Source organism: Pseudophryne corroboree, chromosome 1 (genome assembly GCF_028390025.1).
Source record: "Pseudophryne corroboree isolate aPseCor3 chromosome 1, aPseCor3.hap2, whole genome shotgun sequence".
Lineage (NCBI taxonomy): Eukaryota > Metazoa > Chordata > Amphibia > Anura > Myobatrachidae > Pseudophryne > Pseudophryne corroboree.
This window is the reverse complement of record NC_086444.1, coordinates 280,997,408-281,019,976: the sequence shown is the minus strand read 5'-3', so window position 1 is coordinate 281,019,976 and position 22,569 is coordinate 280,997,408. Positions and strand designations below refer to the sequence as shown.

At 46.7% G+C, this 22,569-nt stretch overlaps 2 long non-coding RNA genes across 2 annotated transcripts in view; both read left to right on the top strand.

Moving 5' to 3' along the window:
* Window positions 1-22,569, top strand: part of LOC135057757 (uncharacterized) — a 116,182-nt gene that overhangs the window by 31,411 nt on the left and 62,202 nt on the right. The window lies entirely within an intron of this gene.
* On the top strand, window positions 9,147-9,810 carry LOC135057687 (uncharacterized). Its single transcript, XR_010244324.1, has 3 exons — window positions 9,147-9,207; window positions 9,367-9,541; window positions 9,640-9,810. It is a non-coding gene; the product is annotated as an uncharacterized LOC135057687 (long non-coding RNA).

Here is a 22,569-nt window from a genome sequence, read left to right as displayed (position 1 = left end):
TCGGCACTACAAGCTGCTACTTGGTCGGGTTCAAACACCTTTGCAAAGGTCTATAAGTTTGATACCCTGACTGAGGAGGACCTCCTGTTTGCTCAATCGGTGCTGCAGAGTCATCCGCACTCTCCCGCCCATTTTGCGAACTTTGGTATAATCCCCATGGTCCTTACGAAGTCCCCAGCATCCTCTAGGATGTAAGAGAAAATAAGATTTTAAACCTACCGGTAAATCTTTTTCTCGTAGTCCGTAGAGGATGCTGGGCGCCCGTCCCAAGTGCGGACTACTTCTGCAAGACTTGTATATAGTTTTGCTTACATAAGGGTTATGTTATAGTTTCATCGGTCTTGTACTGATGCTATGTTGTTTTCATACTGTTAACTGGTTAGTATATCACAAGTTATACGGTGTGATTGGTGTGGCTGGTATGAATCTTGCCCTTGGATTAACAAAAATCCTTTCCTCGTACTGTCCGTCTCCTCTGGGCACAGTTTCTCTAACTGAGGTCTGGAGGAGGGGCATAGAGGGAGGAGCCAGTGCACACCCATACCTAAAGTCTTTCTAAAAGTGCCCATGTCTCCTGCGGAGCCTGTCTATTCCCCATGGTCCTTACGGAGTCCTCAGCATCTTCTACGGACTACGAGAAAAAGATTTACCGGTAGGTTTAAAATCTTATTTTTCCTGGAGTGGTGAGGCCAAGGACTGCGTCGCGAGATGCAGTTTCCTTGGTCCCGCAAGCCGCACTGCAATGGCAAGGCTGAGTGAGCTGAAGCGCACTCAGTCTGCCATTGCAGATGATCATCCCAACCGATGATCGCGATGTTCACCTGAGATGTGATCACATCGCAAATGCAGGAAGGAGGTGGTATGCACCTCCTCCTGCATTGCTAAGGACTGCAAATGCAAAGCTGCTGCGAGCAGCTTTGCATTTGCAATCCTTAATTAATCAGGCCCTTGGTCCTTTATTCATGAGTTAGTTTAATCAGTTCTTATTGTTTCCTTATTTCTATATCCTGTTTTTAGACTTTTATTAGTTGTTTTTCCTTGTTGTCATATTAACCTTTACTAATTCACAGATTTGCTTCATACTGTACCTTAGAGTTCAGGTCATTATGCTAATTAGCAGGCACTGCTGTATTTAAAGATTCACATTTCAGATAATTGCTATCTGAAAGTCAAGATTATATTGCAGTGCACTATAAGACTGGATAATTACCATATATCCTCCAAGAGATTTCAGACCAGTAATCGGACATGTACTCTGTTAATCAGTCATCCTGACTTTTAGAAATAAGAGCAAAACAGCCGTGGGCAGCCTCCAGGGTGTTAGAACTGTCTGTTTATCAAGACCACTATCTCAAGTTACATTTAAACTGTGACTTTAATTTGCATGCTGAGTTTGATTTATCTGTGCTACCAAAGAACCATAAGACAAACCTGAGGCACAATCACATCCATCATCAGGGGTAAAAGCAGGATTTCTAGAGGGGGAGGCTCCCAAATGCTTGATTTCTAAACAAAACAAAAACAAATAACTTGCTGCAATAAACTGCAATAGGCACTTTTTTTTAGATCAAATTGTTTAACTTATAAACTACAGACACACACATAAACACACACATCCAGATGTGTCCTTATTAGAGATGTGCGGCTGGCACTTTTTGTTTTTGTGGTTTGGTTTTGGTTCTAATTCCACTTTCGTGTTTTGGTGTTGGCTTGGTTTTGCCAAAACCACCCTTTCTGTTTTGGTTTTGGTTTTGGATCTGGATGATTTTTGATAAAAACAGCTAAAATCACAGAATTTGGGGGTAATTTTGCTGCTACGGTATTATTAACCTCAATAACAGTCATTTCCACTCATTTCAAGTCTATTCTGAACACCTCACACCTCACAATATTGTTTTTAGGCCTAAAAGTTGCACCAAGGTGGCTGTATGACCAAGCTAAGCCAGACAAGTGTGCGGCACAAACACCTGGCCCCTCTAGGAGTGGCACTGCAGTTGTAGACAAGATGGCACTATTCAAAAACTAGTCCCCAAACAGCACATGATGCAAAGAAGAAAAAGAGGTGCACCGAGGCTGCTGTATGACTAAGTCAAGCGACACAAGTGTACGGCACAAACACCTGGCCCATCTAGGAGTGGCACTGCAGTGTCAGACAGGATGGCACTTTTCAAAAACTAGGCCCCAAACAGCACCTCATGCAAATATGTAGAAGAGGTGCAATGAGGTAGCTGTATGACTAAGCCAAGCGACACAAACAATTCCCATTGGAATTATACGTCCAAATCACTGGAGTTATACGTCCAAATCACTGGAATTAAATGGCAAAATCACTGGAATTAAATGGCAAAATCACTGGAATTATACTGCAAAATCACTGGAATTATACGTCCAAATCACGTGAATTAAATGGCAGTACCACTGGACATATACGGAAGTGTCAGACAGGATGGCACTTTAAAAAAATAGTCCCCAAACAGCACATCATGCCAAGAAGTAAAAGAGGGCAATGAGGTAGCTGTATGACTAAGCTAAGCGGCACAAGTGTGTGGCACAAACACCTGGCCCATCTAGGATTGGCACTGTAGTCCCACTGCACTAATGGTGGATACCGGATGCACATCTAACACCAGCATAGTTGTTATGGCCTCAGTAATCGGCTTTACAACAGGGTATATGTACAGATGTGTCCACTATTACCTTTCTGAAAAGAGTGCAATGGCAGTAAATTTGGCATGACATGAATTCCTTTTGTTGTTGGGCCATCATGTTGTGCAATGACAATTCATGACAATTCATAGTTTCACCACTGGGTGTCCAGTGCATCACGTAACGTAGCTTTCCACCAACATTGCTGTTAAATAGACACTGTAATCAGGTCATTCTGATTTATGGCCAGCTTTAGAGTCTAATTGCTAATTGTGTAGGTGTGAAAATCTCAGTATGAGAGGCCTTTGAAGTAGACTCCTTGGTGGGTACAGATTTTATCCTGGCTGGGGGATGTTACTATACAGTATGTTGCTCAGAGCACAGAGGTGAATTAAGTTTAAAGTGAAATTAAATAATAAGTTAAGAAAAACCTTAGTGCTATAGAGTAAAAGAACATATAAGATTTTGCAATGATAAAATATTTCCAAATAAAGGGCCTCATTACGAGTTGATCGCACGAAGCTGCTTTTTGCAGCCCGTATCTCCGCCTATGAGGGTTGTTTCTTCCCCATAGCAAGGCTGCAATCGCTTGTGCAGGCCTGCTATGGTAAAAAATGTTGTGCAGTTTCTAAGTAGGTCTGGACTTAAGCTAGCCATACATCAGACCAACTTTTCTCCAACACTCCAAACTTCCAACCATCCAACTTGTCTGTTCAACTAAAACAGTGCCCCACACATCTCACCAACTTTTTACCAGTGCTCCACACATCTAACCAACTTTTCATCAGACCAACCAACCTTCCAACTTCTGTCCAACTTGAGATGTCACCGAAGTAGGCGGACAGTGCCTTCCTACAGTTCTTCAGTTTTGTTTTGTTTTTTAATTTCAAAACATGCAGAAGTGTCTTTTTTTCAGTGAAACTGGGCTTTTCTTTCACCACCATACATTTATTAGATTTACTTATTTTTATACTGAACTATGGATACCAGCATGGTTGGGCTGCCAAGGCAAATAAATATATATATATATATATATATATATATATACCAGATGTAGATATTCGGCACTCCCAATGTAGTAAAATGTACAGCTTGCCTGGTGCCCTCCTGAGCTTCAAAAAGCAAACATATCACAAACGATAGGCGGCACTCTAGGACTTTTCAATAATCAAGAACATACGTGACCCTGTTCTGCCAGCTTAACGTTTCGGTTTCGGTCATTTTCAATCCGCCACACTTTGCTGGCGGAATCTAATAAAAAAATTTAAAAACATGTTTTTTTGGTGTTTTTTTTTGGGGTAATAGCATATCTATTTATATTAGAAGGGATTAGGTACTTGGTTTGTCTTTTTTGGAGGCACAAGTATTATTTATATATTTTTAAAAAGATTATTATTATTTTTTTTTGTTCAAATGGAATGGGAAAAAGCCGAAAAAAAATTGCGTGGGGTCCCCCCTCCAAAGCATAACCAGCCTCGGGCTCTTCGAGCCGGTCCTGGTTCTAAAAATCCAGGGGAAAAATGGACAGGGGATCCCCCGTATTTTTAAAACCAGCACCGTGCTCTGCGCCTGGTGCTGGTGCAAAAAATACGGGGGACAAAAAGTGTAGGGGTCCCCCGTATTTTTTACACCAGCATCGGGCTCCACTAGCTGGACAGATAATGCCACAGCCGGGGGTCACTTTTATACAGTGCCCTGCGGCCGTGGCATTAAATATCCAACTAGTCACCCCTGGCCGGGGTACCCTGGGGGAGTGGGGACCCCTTCAATCAAGGGGTCCCCCCCCAGCCACCCAAGGGCCAGGGGTGAAGCCCGAGGCTGTCCCCCCCGTCCAAAGGCTGCGGATGGGGGGCTGATAGCCTTGAGAAAATTGAAAGAATATTGTTTTTTCCAGCAGTACTACAAGTCCCAGCAAGCCTCCCCGCAAGCTGGTACTTGGAGAACCACAAGTACCAGCATGCGGGAGAAAAACGGGCCCGCTGGTACCTGTAGTTCTAATGGAAAAAAAATACCCAAATAAAAACAGGAGACACACACCGTGACAGTAAAACTTTATTTCACACATGTCGACACACACATACTTACCAATGTTGACACAAAGCAGTCGGTCCTCTTCTCCAAGTAGAATCCACGGGTACCTGAAAATAAAAGATAATTATACTCACCTGATCCAGGGTCCAGATTATAATCCACGTACTTGGCAAAACAACAAACCGAACACCCGGACCAAACGGACTGAAAGGGGTCCCATGCTGTCACAGAAGTGTCTCTTCAGCCAATCAGGAAGCGCCACTCCGTGGCACTCACCTGATTAGCTCTGTGCGCGTCTGAAGTGACAGAAGGCTGGCGCGGGGGGGGGGGGAATTAGCGGTGCGGGAGCCGGTGCGGGCGGAGGTAGGCTGGCGGACGGGGTTGGGGGGGTGAATTAGCGGTGCAGGAGCCGGTGCGGGCGGAGGGAGGCTGGCGGGCGCGGGGGGGGGGGGGTGAATTACCGGTGCGGGAGCCGGTGCGGGCTGGAGCTGGCCCTGGTGGTGGCGAGGGGGAAGGGGTGCCGCGATCTTGGGGGGGCAGTGACTGCAGGAGGGGAGCAGAGGTGCTGCGATCGTGGGTGATATGCGGGGGGTGCCGCGATCGTGGGTGATATGCGGGGGGTGCCGCGATCGCGGGTGATATGCGGGGGGTGCCGCGATCGTGGGTGGGGTGCGGGGGTACCGCGATCATGGGTGGGGTGCGGGGGGTGCAGCGATCGCGGTTGGGGTGCGGGGGTGCCGCGATCGCGGGTGGGGTGCGGGGGCTGCCGACACTCCTGCACTGAGGATACCGCCGGCACAACTGCACTGGGGATACTGCCAGCACTCCGCCGGCATCCGTGATTCTGCTGACCGGAAGTTGGACCCGGTCACATGCTCATTGCCAGGGGTTACATGCTCGTTGCCAGGGGTTACATATGCTTGTTGCTATAGGGGTTACATGCTCAGTGCCAGGGGGTTACATGCTCAGTGCCAGGGGGTTACATGCTCATTCCGGGTAGCGCTGGGTAATGGTCTAGTAATACCTCTAGTATATGTTTCCTAGAAGGCAGCTGCCATTTTTAAAGGGCCATCTTCCATGCTGTCTGCATGGAATCTGCAGCTTCCAGTAGTAGGTAGAGCCTAAGCATCTATTGTGCCGGTGCTGCGCCCCCCCCAGGACTCAGACATCCAGGCTGATCAGGCCCTGGGTCTCATGTTTCTTCACCCGCTTGTATGGCAGACAGAGCACTGAGTGACTTATTATCGAGCACAGCTACAGCACTGGACTGATTTATGCAGACAGACGCAGCCCCCACTTGTATGGCAGACAGAGCACTCAGTGACTTATTATGGCAGCATAGCCCCAGCACTGGACTGATTTGTGGCAGACAGACACAGCACCCATGTGTATGGCACACAGAGCACCCAGTGACTTATTATGGAGCACAGCCACAGCACTGGACTGATTTATGGCAGACAGATGCAGCCCCCACTTGTATGGCAGACAGAGCACCCAGTGACTTATTATGGCAGCATAGCCCAAGCACTGGACTGATTTGTTACAGCACAGGACAACAGCACCGACAGCAGAACCAGCACCCACCCCACGCCACCCTTCCCGCCACCCTCCCACAGACAGACAACAGACATGTCCGTCCTGCTCCCTCTGCAATGCTGGAGTGATAATTGCAGCAAGAAGTGTGGAATAGCATATAGTCCAGATCTCGCGAGAATCCGACAGCGGGATGATGACGTTTTGACTTGTTCCGGGATCTGAGTCTGGAAGGAAAACCCGAGCCGGACTCTGATCCCGGCTCGGATCGGGAAGTTCGGATGGGCTCGGATCTTGTAGATCTGAGCCCGCTCATCCCTACCTACTATAAGTATGAACAGCATTTGATGATGAAAGAGGGAGAGAACGCAGTTATTTTTTTCTCAATTCAGTGTGTAATCCAGAGATTATTATGGGTTCATGAACAAAGCCTAAATTGTCTCAGTTACTGTATTGCTATAACCTATTGCTTCTCTTTAATCCAATGGATATATTATACTTTTCTTTTCTGCTGCTGAATAATGGGGCCTACACACGGGGTATTAGATTGCTCAGATCGCTCAGCACACAGCGCTGCACCAACAATGTGTGCTGAGCGATCTGTCACTGCACGAGTTCTCAATAGAGAAAACACGGGAGATGACTAGATCTTTCACACATGCTTGAACTAACTAGATGGGCGATAGTGAAGCGCGGGGATGCGCATCACTATTGCTATAGTCCACGCACAGAGCAATTTGTGCTGAATTTCTAAGCGATTCACTCAAATCACTTAGAAAAGCAGCCTAAATCGCTACGTGTGTAGGTCCCAGTAGTCAATTTTTCCAGGCACGTCGTATGGGTACAAAGCGGATCGTTGCTGTGCACTGGTTCTAGCGAAGAATCCATTCGCACAGCCGATCGCAAAGAGATTGATAGGAAGAGCGCGATTGTGGGTGTCAACTGACCATTTTCTGGGAGTGTCTGGAAAAACGCAGGCGTGTTGAGGCATTTGCAGGGTGGGTGTCTGATGTCAATTCCGGGCTTGAATAGGCTGAAGGGATCGCTGCGGCTGAGTTAGGTCAGAGCAACTCAGAAACTGCACAAGCTGTTTTTGTACAGGGCGGATGCACACGCGTTCGCACACTTGCAAAGCTAAAGTACACTCCCCTATAGGTGGCGTCTATCTGTTCGCAGCGCTGCAAAAAATAGCTAGCAAGTGAATAGATCTGAATTAGAGAAAAAAACAATCGAGAGAGCGCTATACACATCTGTTGTGGATATTTAAAAAATATTTTTATTTCTATCAATATTCCTTTTCACAATTATACTTAGTGCCGGCCGGCATCACATAAAAAATTAAAAAATTGAGGAAGCGGCCGATGCTATTGAGTAGGCTGGGAAACGCGTCTGTCACCATCTCCATACACAGACTGCAGCGGATCATTATCCATCAGCTGGCTGGCTGAATCACATCCCCAAAGCAGGGAAATGGCTGTGTAACCATCTGCCCATTGACTCCGGATAAGGCCAGGAGTGAAAGTACCGGCCGGGAGGACAAGCGGTCACATTGCGGTTAAAGCGAATAAGATGTCCACTCCAACTAAAAGGCTACCGGTAGGAGCATTAGCCAGGAGGATGACCGCAAATACTGTGACTTCAACAGAGGCATCTATATGGTATGCTTTTCAACATTATTCACAAAAGCAGCTCAAACAACCAAAAGGGAGCTGCTTTCAGCTCAAAATCGCTGGAGGAGAGAGCACCGATACACAGAGCTAGATTAAAGGGGGGGGGGGGAGTACGTACCCCGGGCCCCCCTTTCCAAAGGGCCCCCAGCCACACCACAGATCGGATCTCTCTTCCGATCCAATCTGCGGTGCTGGGCTCCCGGCTCACGTCCTCGCTGCATAGGCGGCCGCACAGGTAGGACAGCTGAGCTGAGCGACAGCTCAGCTGTCCAATAATATATGAATGAAGCAGCCAGTCCCTGCAGCCTGCGTGCCCATCCAATGACTGGCTACTTCATTCATACATTATTGGACAGCTGAGCCGTCGCTCAGCTCAGCTGTCCTGTCTGTGTGGCCACTGCTGCAGTGGGGACGGTAGTGCAGGGCAGGTCAGGAGGTCCGCCGTGTGCTGCTTGGGGAGCACATTAAGCTGCTGCATATATATATATATATATATATTCAGCTGCCTTCTTTTTATTAGAGGCTCCACAGTATTAAGAGCCACAGGCCCCCCATGGTCTTAATCCGGCTCTGCCGATACACATACAGTACGATACACCCTTGTCATTTGTTTTTATTTAAACTCTTTGACAATACTGTATTCTTGCTGATATGGCATAGATATACTATAGATAGTACTTTACATTTTGATTATAATCTCTAATTTTTCATCGACTGTACTTTAGGAGAGTCAAGAAAATAGTAGATGAGCTGACTGCTGATAATGATGAGCTTACTGCCATAGAACTCCGTCGTATTCTGCAAGCTGAGTATGGCCTTGACATCTCCTGTAGTAGCATAAAAAGAATGCGGAGGCAACTTGGTTGGACTTATGCCGGTGCTAGGTACTGTACAGTAAATTGAAATTTCAATTACAATTATAATACAATTTCTATACAGTTTGTATACAGTGCGGTAAACTAATTACATCTCTGAAATCAGCATCTGATTTTTCTTTAACATTATCTTAGTTTGGACGCTCAATTATCCTATTCCCACTGTAAACTGTATCCCATTTTACATTCCTTTCACAGGATGACTCACATGATTAGAGATGTTAACAAGGAAAAGAGAGTTCAACAGGCTCGTCAATGGATTGCTATTGGAGAAAATTTTGACAATGTCATATTTACAGATGAAACTTCTGTAGCACTTGAGAGGTTTGCAAGGAGGTCCTTCCGCAAACGTGGCCATTTATCATTTAAGCCATCTCCAAAGCACCCATTAAAAGTACATGTGTGGGGTGGTATCTCCCGCAGAGGCCCAGGACCAATTTTAATTTCTGAAGGTACATATAAAGTACAGTAGTAATGTACATTACTATGTTGTTTTTCAATATTTTCTATTTAGAACTACTGTCCAGTGACTACTGTAAGTCTATGGACTACGAGAAAAGGATTTACTGGTAGGTATATAAAATCCTGTTTTTTTTATTGTTCTACGTCAGGTATCATGGATAAAACATTCTTCCAGTCCATGATCATTAATGATACTTTAGTGCCGTATGTAAGAAAGTATTGGTCATCTGGACATCGAATGTTCCAGGACAATGATCCAAAACATAGTGCTTCGGCCAAATTCATAGAGGAAAAAGGCATCATTTGGTAACGCACACCACCAGAGTAAGTACAGTTTTGCCCTGTAGACTGATGCTTCCTGTAAAGCATGAAATGCCAAATATTCCATATTTAAATTCTCTCCCTTTATTGACTTTTCACAGATCACCGGACATGAATCCTATCGAGCTAGTGTGGTCTCAAATGAAAAGTTATATTCGTTCTCAATGTAAGCCAAGGACAAAAGAGCAACTGATTGATGGCATCAATACATTTTGGAAAAACGTACTTACATTGGAGACCTGTAATAATTATGTAGACCATTTATTTTCTGTGCTGCCAGTGATTATAGAAAGAAATGGACAAGCCAGCTGCATGTAATTGGAATGGATCATATTGTCGACAAAAAGAAGGTCAACAGTCATTAGGTCGACCAATATTGGTCGACAGGCCATATGTCGACACATCAAAAAAGACAGTACGCAAACGAATAATGCATAGAATTTGCATAAAGGGCCCTTTACCTATCGTACTCATCCTTTCTGCAAATGCTTGAAATATCAAAATTAGACTACCTGCTTAAATTAATTAATTTGTTATATTTTATCTGTAACATGTACTTCACCCTAGTATTACATTTGTTATGCAATCTTGAAAATTGTTTAAAAAAAAAAAGTAGTCACCTCTGCAACACTGTATTTTGTAATTGTGTATGGATTGTACAAAGCATCCAAGTGATTGCATTCAGTTTTGTCTAACTTACAGTATATTTATACTATTTAGTTGGAATTATTTTATCATTGCAAAGTCTTATAATATGTTCCATTACCTTGTAGCACTATTAGGTTTTAATTAACTTATTCTTTAATGTCACTTTAGACTTCATTCACCTCTGTGCTCTGAGTAACAAATAACCCCAATTTTTGCATTAATAAACTGAGGCTCTGAATTGCTAAAAGTTCACTGTTTATTTCAAATTCCAGGACAGCAGCCCTTCCCCCACCCAGAATACACGTTACTGTGCTGTAACTCTATTCCCCAAGGAATCTACTTCAAAGGCCTCTCACACTGAGATTTTCACACCTACACAATTAAGAACTGGACTCTAAAGCTGGCAATACTGTACATCAGAATGACCTGAATACGATCACACACACATAGCGATTTGGGCTGCTTTTCTAATTGATTTGCTGAGTCACTTAGAAATACAGCACAAATCTCTATGTGTGTATGGACTATAGCGATAGTGATGTGCGTCCCTGCATGCTTGAAAGATCTAGTCATCACCCATGTTTTCTCTATTGCAAACACGGGCAGTGACAGATCGCTCAGCACACATCGCTGGTGCAGCTCTGTGTGCTGAGTGATCTTGCTGAGCCCGTGTGATCACCGATATCGCTGGGCAGAAAACAGTCAACATACAGTGGCGTAACTACTGCCCCCGCAGCCCTCGCGGTGGCTTGGGGGGCGAGGGGCTGCGGGGGCGCCACTGATTTAGTGCAGACTGACATGCGGACGAGCGTCCGCATGTCAGTCTGCGGTCTCGTTTCCTCCCTGCTGTTAGGAGGGACACAGAGGGCACAGTGCGCGCCTCTCCTGTGTCCCTCCTGGGTCTCCGGCGGCCGCGGGTCTCATAAAGGAAGTGCCGTTCGTGAGCACTTCCTTTATTACAATGACCCGCGGCCGCCGGAGACACAGGAGAGGCGCGCACTGTGCCCTCTGTGTCCCTCCTAACAGCAGGGGAGCGGCGGCGGCTGCGGCGGCGGAGGAGGAAGGGGGGGGGGAACGACGCACTGAGGGGGCATATCTGGCACTGAGGGGGCATATCTGGCAATGGGGGAATATCTGGCACTGGGGACATTTATGGCACTGGGGGGAATATCTGGCACTGGGGACATTTATGGCACTGGGGGGAATATCTGGCACTGGGGGCATATTTGGCAGGGAGGGGGGGGGAGAGAATATCTGGCACTGGGGACATTTATGGCACTGGGGGGAATATCTGGCACTGGGGCATATGTGGCAGGGGGGGGGGATATCTGGCACTGGGGCATATGTGGCACTGGGGGGGGCAATATGTGGCACTGGGGGGGAATATCTGGCACGGGGCATATGTGGCACTGGGGGGAATATCTGGAACTGGGGCATATGTGGCACGGGGGGGATATCTGGCACTGGGGCATATGTGGCACTGGGGGGGGCAATATGTGGCACTGGGGGGGAATATCTGGCACGGGGCATATGTGGCACTGGGGGGGAATATCTGGAACTGGGGCATATGTGGCACGGGGGGGGATATCTGGCACTGGGGCATATGTGGCACTGGGGGGGGGGCAATATGTGGCACTGGGGGGGGAATATCTGGCACGGGGCATATGTGGCACTGGGGGGGAATATCTGGCACTGGGGCATATTTTGGCACTGGGGGCAAATGTGGCACTGTGGGGGAATATCTGGCACTGGGGATAATGTGGCACTGGGGAGGTATATGTGTACCTGGCACATGGGGGGGGCTATATTTGGCACTGGGGGCATGTGAGTACCTGGCACCGTGGGGGAATATCTGGCACTGGAGACATATGTGGCACTGGGAGCACAGCCCTAGCAACAAGGACTACCTCCTAGCAACGAGCATGACACCCAGTGCATGAAACCCCTGGCAACAAGCATGACACCCAGTGCATGAAACCCCTGGCAACGAGCATGACACCCAGTGCATGAAACCCCTGGCAACGAGCATGACACCCTGAGCATGAAAACCCCTGGCACCGTGCATGGAACCAAGAGCATAAAACCCCTGGCAACGAGCATGACACCCAGTGCATGAAACCCCTGACAACGAGCAGGTAATTGAAAAGTAATTAGAAGCCTTACTGTAGGACTTAATGTGTAATGGGCATTACGGTGTGTGGCATAATGTATCACGGACATTGCGGTGTGTGTCATAATGTGTCACAGGCATTACGGTGTATGGTATATTATATCGCGGGCATTGTGATATGTGGTATAATGTCTCAGGGTCATTGCAGTGTGTGGCATAATGTATCACAGACATTGCGGTGTGTGTCATAATGTGTCAGGCATTACGGTGTGTGGTATACTATATCACGGGCATTGTGGTATGTGGTATAATGTCTCAGGGTCATTGCAGTGTGGCATAATATATAACGGACATTGCGGTGTGTGGCATAGGGTATAACGGGCATTGCGATGTGTCACAGGCATTACGGTGTATGGTATACTATATCACGGGCATTGTGGTATAATGTCTCAAGGTCATTGCAGTGTGTGGCATAATGTGTCACAGGCATTGTATGTGCTATAATGTATCGGGCATTGCAGTGTGTGGTATAATGTATCACGGACATTGCAGTGTGTGTCATAATGTGTCACAGACATTGTATGTGCTATAATGTATCAGGGGCAGTGCAGTGTGTAGCATAATGTATAACGGGCATTGCGATTCCTGTCATAATGTGTCACAGGCATTACGGTGTGTGGCATAATGTGTCAGGGGCATTATGGTGTGTACATACTGTGTCATGTGCATTATTGTGTGTGGCATACTGTCTAAGGGCCATTGCAGTATGTGGCATAATGTATACTGGGCATTACTATAAGGAGGAAAAATTACAAATAATGTAAGGGGCATGAATCAGGATTATTTTTCTTTCCTGTGGTGGCCAACGTCTGGGCGTGCAGGTTGCAAAACTGGGGTATAAGGTAGTCTTTTCCTGCAATGCCACGCCCATTCCAACGAAACCACGCCCATCCCAACGAATCCACGCCCCCTTTTTTGCTGGCGCGCGCATATTTACCCCTTTATTCCTCCCAATTATGGGGGATGGGGGGGGGGGGCGCCGAAGAAGTTTTTGGCTTGGGGGAGATAAATTTCTAGTTACGCCACTGTCAACATAGGTAAGTATGTGTGTGTCGACATGTGTGAAATAAAGTTTTACTGTCACGGTGTGTGTCTCCTGTTTTTATTTGGGTATTTTTTTTCCATTAGAACTACAGGTACCAGCGGGCACGTTTTTCTCCCGCATGCTGGTACTTGTGGTTCTCCAAGTACCAGCTTGCGGGGGAGGCTTGCTGGGACTTGTAGTACTACTGGAAAAAACAATATTCTTTCAATTTTCTCAAGGCTATCAGCCCCCCATCCGCAGCCTTTGGATGGGGGGACAGCCTCGGGCTTCACCCCTGGCCCTTGGGTGGCTGGGGGGTGGACCCCTTGATTGAAGGGGTCCCCACTCCCCCAGGGTACCCTGGCCAGGGGTGACTAGTTGGATATTTAATGCCATGGCCGCAGGGCACTGTATAAAAGTGACCCCTGGCTGTGGCATTATCTGTCCAGCTAGTGGAGCCCGATGCTGGTGTAAAAAATACGGGGGACCCCTACTCTTTTTGTCCCCCGTATTTTTTGCACCAGCACCAGGCACAGAGCCCGGTGCTGGTTTTAAAAATACAGGGGATGCCCTGTCCATTTTCCCCCTGGATTTTTAGAACCAGGACTGGCTCGAAGAGCCCGAGGCTGGTTATGCTTTGGAGGGGGGACCCCACGCAATTTTTGGGGTTTTTTTTCCCATCCCATTAAAAAAAAAAAATATATATATAATAATAATCTTTTTAAAAATATATAAATAATACTTGTGCCTCCAAAAAAGAGGGCAGTGGGGTGCTGGCAGTGCGGGAGTGCCAGAAGTGTCCACTGTACCATCAACCAAGTGCAAGGAGGACATCTCCCGCACTACTGACACTCCTGCACTGGGGATACTGCCAGCCCTCCTGCACTGATTACACCACCTACACCTCTGCACCGAGGACACTACTGGCACTCCCACATGTATTGGAGATATATTAATACTTCACAATTAGCTGCCACTGCTGATATTCCCGTGTGCCTGATGGATAAATTGCCCTGCACATACAGATGTCCATGTAGCTGCCCACGGTGCTGTTGGTGGCTAGAGGTGGGAGGAGAAGCCACCGGCATCCTTGACTCTGCTGACCGGAAGTCTGACCCGGTCACATGCTCGTGGCCAGGGGTTACATGCTCGTTGCCAGGGGTTACATATGCTTTTTGCCATAGGGGTTATATGCTTAGAGCCAGGGGGTTACATGCTCATTCTGGGTAGCGCTGGGTAATGGTCTAGTAATACCCCTGGCATCTGTCTCCTATAAGGGCCGTCTTCCAATGCGATCTGCATGGAATCTGCAGCTTCCAGTAGTAGGTAGAGCCTAAGCATCTATTGTGCCAGTGCTGCGCCCCCCCAGGACTCAGCTATCCAGGCTGCAGCCTTATGGCTGATCAGGCCCTGGGTCTCATGTTTCTTCACCCACTTGTATGGCAGGCAGAGCACCCAGTGACTTATTATGGAGCACAGCCCAAGCACTGGACTGATTTGTGGCAGACAGGCACAGCACCCACTTGTATGGCAGACAGAGCACCCAGTGATTTATTATGGAGCACAGCCCAAGCACAGGACTGATTTGTGGCAGACAGGCACAGCACCCACTTGTATGGCAGACAGAGCACCCAGTGATTTATTATGGAGCACAGCCCAAGCACAGGACTGATTTGTGGCAGACAGGCACAGCACCCACTTGTATGGCAGACAGAGCACCCAGTGATTTATTATGGAGCACAGCCCAAGCACAGGACTGATTTGTGGCAGACAGGCACAGCACCCACTTGTAAGGCAGACAGAGCACCCAGTGACTTATTATGGAGCACAGCCCAAGCACAGGACTGATTTGTGGCAGACAGGCACAGCACCCACTTGTATGGCAGACAGAGCACCCAGTGACTTATTATGGCAACACAGCCTCAGCGCTGGACCGATTTGTGGCAGACAGGTGCAGCACCCACGTGTATGGCACACAGAGCACCCAGTGACTTATTATGGCAACACAGCCTCAGCGCTGGACCGATTTGTGGCAGACAGACGCAGCACCCACTTGTATGGCAGACACTGTCGATCTTCAGACCGGATCCCAGTGAAATATATGTGGTATTGAAATACCAAAAATTCTCTCTACTCACACCTTAACCACCAAACAATTGCAAAAAATGACAAGTATCAATAGTGCCTTTTAGTTAGTATCATAATTTCTATATTGAATCTCTGTGTGGAGTTTGTATGAACTCTTCATCAGCACATTATCAATCACAAGGAAAAAGATTTTTTTAAACATATAGGCAACATTGAGCCAGGTACATGTTGGAAGTTAGTATGAGAGATGTATTTGAAAAATATTAATACTTCACAATTAGCTGCTGCAGCTGATATTCCCGTGTGCATGATGGATAAATTGCCCTGCACATACGGCTCATGGGGGTCATTCTGACCCGATCGCTGCTGCTGACCAGCTGCTGCGGGCCGTGTAGTAATGAGTAGCTCCCGGCCAGCACGCTAAAGCTGCGCTGGCCGGGAGCTACTCCTGAAGTACAAAAGCATCTCCGCTGTGCAATACTTTTGCACTTCTGCAGGGGGGGGCGTAACTGACCTGCGGGGCGGACTGGCCCTGTGCTGGGCTTCCCCCGCATGTCTCTGTTCCTGATCGTAGCCCTGCAAAATTTTGCAGGGCTACGATCAACTCGGAATGACACCCCATAGCTGCAATTTTGTTAGCAAATGGGCAAAACCATGGGGGTCATGCAGGCCTGATTGCACGCTAGGTTGTTTTGCTGAGCTGCGATCAGGACATAACTGCGCATGTGTGTGCCCCGCAATACGCAGGCGCGTCGCACAGGTACAAAGTGGATCGTTGCTGAGCAATGGATTTAATGAATAATCCATTCGCACAGACAATCGCAAGGAGATTGACTGGAAGAAAACATTTGTGGATGTCAACTGACCATTTTCTGGGAGTGTTTGGAAAAACGCAGGTGTGTCAATGCGTTTGCAGGGTGGGTGTCTGATGTAAATTCGGGGCAAACACTTTAGCCTGTTCGTGTCCGGAATTGACGTCAGACACCTGCCCTGCAAACGCTTGGACACGCCTGCGTTTTTCCAAACACTCCCAGAAAGCGTTCAGTTGCCACCCACAAATGCCCTCTTCCTGTCAATCTCCTTGCGATCTGCTGTGCGAATCGATTCTTCGTTAAATCCATTGCTCAGCAATGATCCGCTTTGTACCCGTACGACGCACATGCGCATTGAGGTGCATACGCATGTGCAGTTTCGACCTGATCGCACCGCTGTAAAACAACCTAGCGTGCGATCATTTCGGAATGACCCCCATGGTTTTGCCCATTTGCAAATAAAATGCTGCTAGAATCAGGTCTGAACTACTCCCTCTAGAATCTCTTTATCAGACTTTCTGCTTGCTCAGTTTCTGAAAATGCCACCTGCTGTCTGAAAAGTGGTACTGCACTATATTTCAGAGGAGATACACATGGCTTGCCGTCTATATCTTAAGAGGAAATCTTATCTCGTGCCATGAACGGCAGGCCATGATACTTTTTTCAGAAAGGTAATAGTGGACACATCTGTATGTGGACGGCGGTCAGCGTTACAGCATGTGACCGAATGGGGTCAGGGGGGTAAGTGTCTTTTACCTTATATAAACACTGTTGTTTTTGCACTGTTGTTATCCTGAAGAAGGGGACCAGGTCCCCGAAACGTTGATGTGACCTTTTTTGCACGTTTTGCACTAATTACACGTTTGAATTGAAAGTCTCTGAGTGCCGCCTCGTTTATTCCACTACATACCACCGGTCCCCGGTTGGGGAGGGCACCAGAGCAGGTCGAGTCCAGCTTTGGACTCTGTGGAGTGCCGGAGCAGCCATACTTTTTCTATATATATATATATATATATATATATATATATAGCCGTATTACTGGACTGGACTTATACGCCAGTACCACTGTAATTAAACGGCAGGATCACTGGACTTATACAGCAGGATCACTGTAATTATACGTCAGTACTACTGTAATTATACGGCAGGATTACTGGAATTATACTGCAGGATCACTGGAATTAAATGGCAAAATCACTGGAATTATACGTCCAAATCACTGGAATTAAATGGCCAAATCACTGGAATTATAGGTTCAAATCACTGGAATTAAATGGCAAAATCACTGGAATTATACTGCAAAATCACTGGAAATATACATCCAAATCACTGGCATTATACGTCCAAATTACTGGAATTAAATGGCAAAATCACTGGAATTATACTTCCAAATCACTGGAATTAAATGGCAAAATCTCTGTATCGCCTGCCTAGTGAAGTGGAATCTAGATGGGATTTGGTACCGGGGATACAATACCTCCATCAATTGTCTAAATCCAACTACACTAATGGTGGTTACCGGACGCACGTCTAACACCAATATAAGTGTTACGGCCTCAGTTATGAGGGCTTCCATCGTCATGTGAAACTGAACCACTAGTCATCAACATAGGCCAGGGCCTCAGCCGTTCCTTGCCACTCCGTGTCGTAAATGGCATATTGGCAAGTTTACGTTTCTCCTCAGACCATTTAAATTTTTTAAAACTTTTTACTGAACTTTGGCTTTTTGGATTTTACATGCCCTCTACTATCACATTGGGCATCGGACTTGGCAGGCGACGATGGCATTTCATCGTCTATGTCATGGCTAGTGGCAGCAGCTTCAGCACTAGAAGGAAGTGGTTCTTGATCTTTCCCTATTTTATCCTCCAAATTTTTGTTCTCCATTATTTTTCTGAAGTTATATAACACAATATGCGGCACAGGAATGACTGAAGGCTGATGCACAGGACACTATCACTGGTCTGATGCAGGACAACACAAAAACACTGTAAGAGACTTGTTGTTGTTGTTGTTATTATTATTATACAGCAGCAGTGGGCATATAGCAGCAGCGTATACCACTGTGACTGCCTGGTCACTGGAATGACTGATGGCCAGGACACTACCACTGGTCTGATGCAGCACAACACAGCAACACTGTAAAGTACTTGTTGTTGTTGTTGTTGTTGTTATTATTATTATATGGCAGCAGTAAACATATAGCAGCAGCGTATACCACTGTGACTGCCTGGTCACTGGAATGACTGATGGCCAGGACACTACCACTGGTCTGATGCAGCACAACACAGCAACACTGTAAAGTACTTGTTGTTGTTGTTGTTGTTGTTGTTGTTGTTGTTGTTGTTGTTATTATATGGCAGCAGTAAACATATAGCAGCAGCGTATACCCCTGTGACTGCCTGGTCACTGGAATGACTGATGGCCAGGACACTACCACTGGTCTGATGAAGCACAACACAGCAACACTGTAAGGGACTTGTTGTTGTTGTTGTTATTATTATAATACGGCAGCAGTGGACATATAGCAGCAGCGTATACCACTGTGACTGCCTGGTCACTGGAATGACTGATGGCCAGGACACTACCACTGGTCAGATGCAGCACAACACAGCAACACTGAACTGATGCAGCACAACACTGCAGCATTGGACATATGGCAGCAAGAGGACACAAACACTGTGACTGCCTGGTCACTGTAATGACTGATGGCTGATGCACAGGACACTACCACTTGACTGATGCAGCACAATACACCACCACTGAACTGATGCAGCACAACACAGCAGCAATGGACATATGGCAGCAAGAGGACACAAACACTGTGACTGGACAAATACAGCACAAGACACTACCACAGAGGACTCTGAGGACACTGAGGACGGAGACACGTTCCTTTCTCTACACATACCAGCTCCGGGATCCCAACCGCCGGAATGCCGGCAGTGGGGCGAGCACAAAAGAGCCCCTTGCGGGCTCGCTGCGCTCGCCATGCTGCGGGCATGGTGGCGCGCTATGCGTGCCATGCTATTTATTCTCCCTCTAGGGGTGTCGTGGACACCACAAGAGGGAGCATAGTTGTTGGTATCCTGGTAGGGAAAAAAATAAAATAAAATGTGAGTTGAAAATAGGGAAAAATAAATAAAATGTGAGTTGAGTAAAGTAGATACATGTTTTATATCTCCTAGCATGCTTTGCTGTGGGGATAACATGTCAGTTTAAATGTATTTTCTTAAGTAGTTTATCCGTAAGGCTATTTAGAAAACTTGCCTATTGCAATGGCCGGAGCACAACCTGCTTTGTACACAGATCCACTGTCCTCTGGGTTGAAAAGAAAAAATTACATACAGCAGATATCCTTACTTACACATTCAAGGTCAAATACCTCAACACACAACTATTTCATGCACACAATAAATATCAAAATTCAAACATAATGGTAGCATAAATTCTGGGTCATTTTCTATGGCAATGATGACTTGTTTCTTTATTATAGTTAGTGGTATAATAAGATACAGAAACAATTCAGCATATCCCGAGACTCCAACTCATCAATCAACAACAGCTCCGATTATTTTTGTTGCTGCCCCGATAAAAGGAATTACAATGGGTTTCTGAAAGTATGACCGATATTCAGGCTCCCTAAGATGTCACCATTCTTCTGAGGGCTATCCATATCTAGTGATGATCGATCTATATATATATATATATATATATATTAGTGATGAGCGGGTTCGGTTTCTCGGAACTTCAGCCTTTTTACACGGGTCCGAGCCGTACTCGGATTCTCCCGTGTGGCTCGGGTAAACCGAGCGCGCCCGAACGTCATCATCCCGCTGTCGGATTCTCGCGAGATTCAGATTCTATATAAGCAGCCGCGCGTTGCCGCCATTTTCACACGTGCATTGAGATTGATAGGGAGAGGACGTGGCTGGCGTCCTCTCCGTTTATATAGTTATAGTAGTTAGTTGATCTGATTGCTACTGCTTAGCTTATTGTGGGGAGGATTGGGGAGCAGCTGTTAGGACTCAGGAGGAGTACAGTGCAGAGTTTTGCTAGTTTTTTTTAATCCGTTCTCTGCCTGAAAATAACGCTCCATACCATATCTGTGCTCAGCCTCAGTGTGCTGCATGATATATCTGACTGTGCTGAGTGCTCACACTGCTTAATTGTGGGGGAGACTGGGGAGCAGCTATAGCAGGAGTACAGTGCACAGTTTTGCTGACAGTGACCACCAGTATACGTTTGTCTGCCTGAAAAACACTCCTGTGGTGTCTTTTTTTCTTTATACTATAAGTATAAACGCAGTCTGCTGACAGTGTCCACCAGGTCCATTATACTGTATATAGCAGTACGGTAGGCCACTGCTGTACCTACCTCTGTGTCTTCAGTCACTCATCGTCATACATAAAGTATACTATCCATCCATCTACATTGTATACCTGTGGTGTCTTTTTTTCTTTATACTATAAACGCAGTCTGCTGACAGTGTCCACCAGGTCCATTGTACTGTATATAGCAGTACGGTAGGCCACTGCTGTACCTACCTCTGTGTCTTCAGTCACTCGTCGTCATACATAAAGTATACTATCCATCCATCTACATTGTATACCTGTGGTGTCTTTTTTTCTTTATACTATAAACGCAGTCTGCTGACAGTGTCCACCAGGTCCATTATACTGTATATAGCAGTACGGTAGGCCAATATGGAGAACAAAAATGTAGAGGTTAAAAAAATAGGGAAAGATCAAGATCCACTTCCACCTCGTGCTGAAGCTGCTGCCACTAGTCATGGCCGAGACGATGAAATGCCATCAACGTCGTCTGCCAAGGCCGATGCCCAATGTCATAGTACAGAGCATGTAAAATCCAAAACACAAAAGATCAGTAAAAAAATGACCCAAAAATCAAAATTAAAAGCATCTGAGGAGAAGCGTAAACTTGCCAATATGCCATTTACGACACGGAGTGGCAAGGAATGGCTGAGGCCCTGGCCTATGTTCATAGCTAATGGTTCAGCTTCACATGAGGATGGAAGCACTCAGCCTCTCGCTAGAAAAATGAAAAGACTTAAGCTGGCAAAAGCACAGCAAAGAACTGTGCGTTCTTCGAAATCACAAATCCCCAAGGAGAGTCCAATTGTGTCGGTTGCGATGCCTGACCTTCCCAACACTGGACGGGAAGAGCTTGCGCCTTCCACCATTTGCACGCCCCCTGCAAGTGCTGGAAGGAGCACCCGCAGTCCAGTTCCTGATAGTCAAATTGAAGATGTCAGTGTTGAAGTACACCAGGATGAGGATATGGGTGTTGCTGGCGCTGGGGAGGAAATTGACAAGGAGGATTCTGATGGTGAGGTGGTTTGTTTAAGTCAGGCACCCGGGGAGACACCTGTTGTCCGTGGGAGGAATATGGCCATTGACATGCCTGGTCAAAATACCAAAAAAATCAGCTCTTCGGTGTGGAATTATTTCAACACAAATGCGGACAACAGGTGTCAAGCCGTGTGTTGCCTTTGTCAAGCTGTAATAAGTAGGGGTAAGGACGTTAACCACCTCGGAACATCCTCCCTTATACGTCACCTGCAGCGCATTCATCATAAGTCAGTGACAAGTTCAAAAACTTTGGGTGACAGCGGAAGCAGTCCACTGACCACTAAATCCCTTCCTCTTGTAACCAAGCTCCTGCAAACCACACCACCAACTCCCTCAGTGTCAATTTCCTCCTTACCCAGGAAAGCCAATAGTCCTGCAGGCCATGTCACTGGCAAGTCTGACGAGTCCTCTCCTGCCTGGGATTCCTCCGATGCATCCTTGAGTGTAACGCCTACTGCTGCTGGCGCTGCTGTTGTTGCTGCTGGGAGTCGATCGGCATCCCAGAGGGGAAGTCGGAAGACCACTTGTACTACTTCCAGTAAGCAATTGACTGTCCTTTGCGAGGAAGGTGAAATATCACAGCAGTCATCCTGCTGCAAAGCGGATAACTGAGGCCTTGGCAGCCTGGGCGGTGAGAAACGTGGTTCCGGTATCCATCGTTAATTCAGAGCCAACTAGAGACTTGATTGAGGTACTGTGTCCCCGATACCAAATACCATCTAGGTTCCATTTCTCTAGGCAGGCGATACCGAAAATGTACACAGACCTCAGAAAAAGAGTCACCAGTGTCCTAAAAAATGCAGTTGTACCCAATGTCCACTTAACCACGGACATGTGGACAAGTGGAGCAGGGCAGACTCAGGACTACATGACTGTAACAGCCCACTGGGTAGATGTATTGCCTCCCGCTGCAAGAA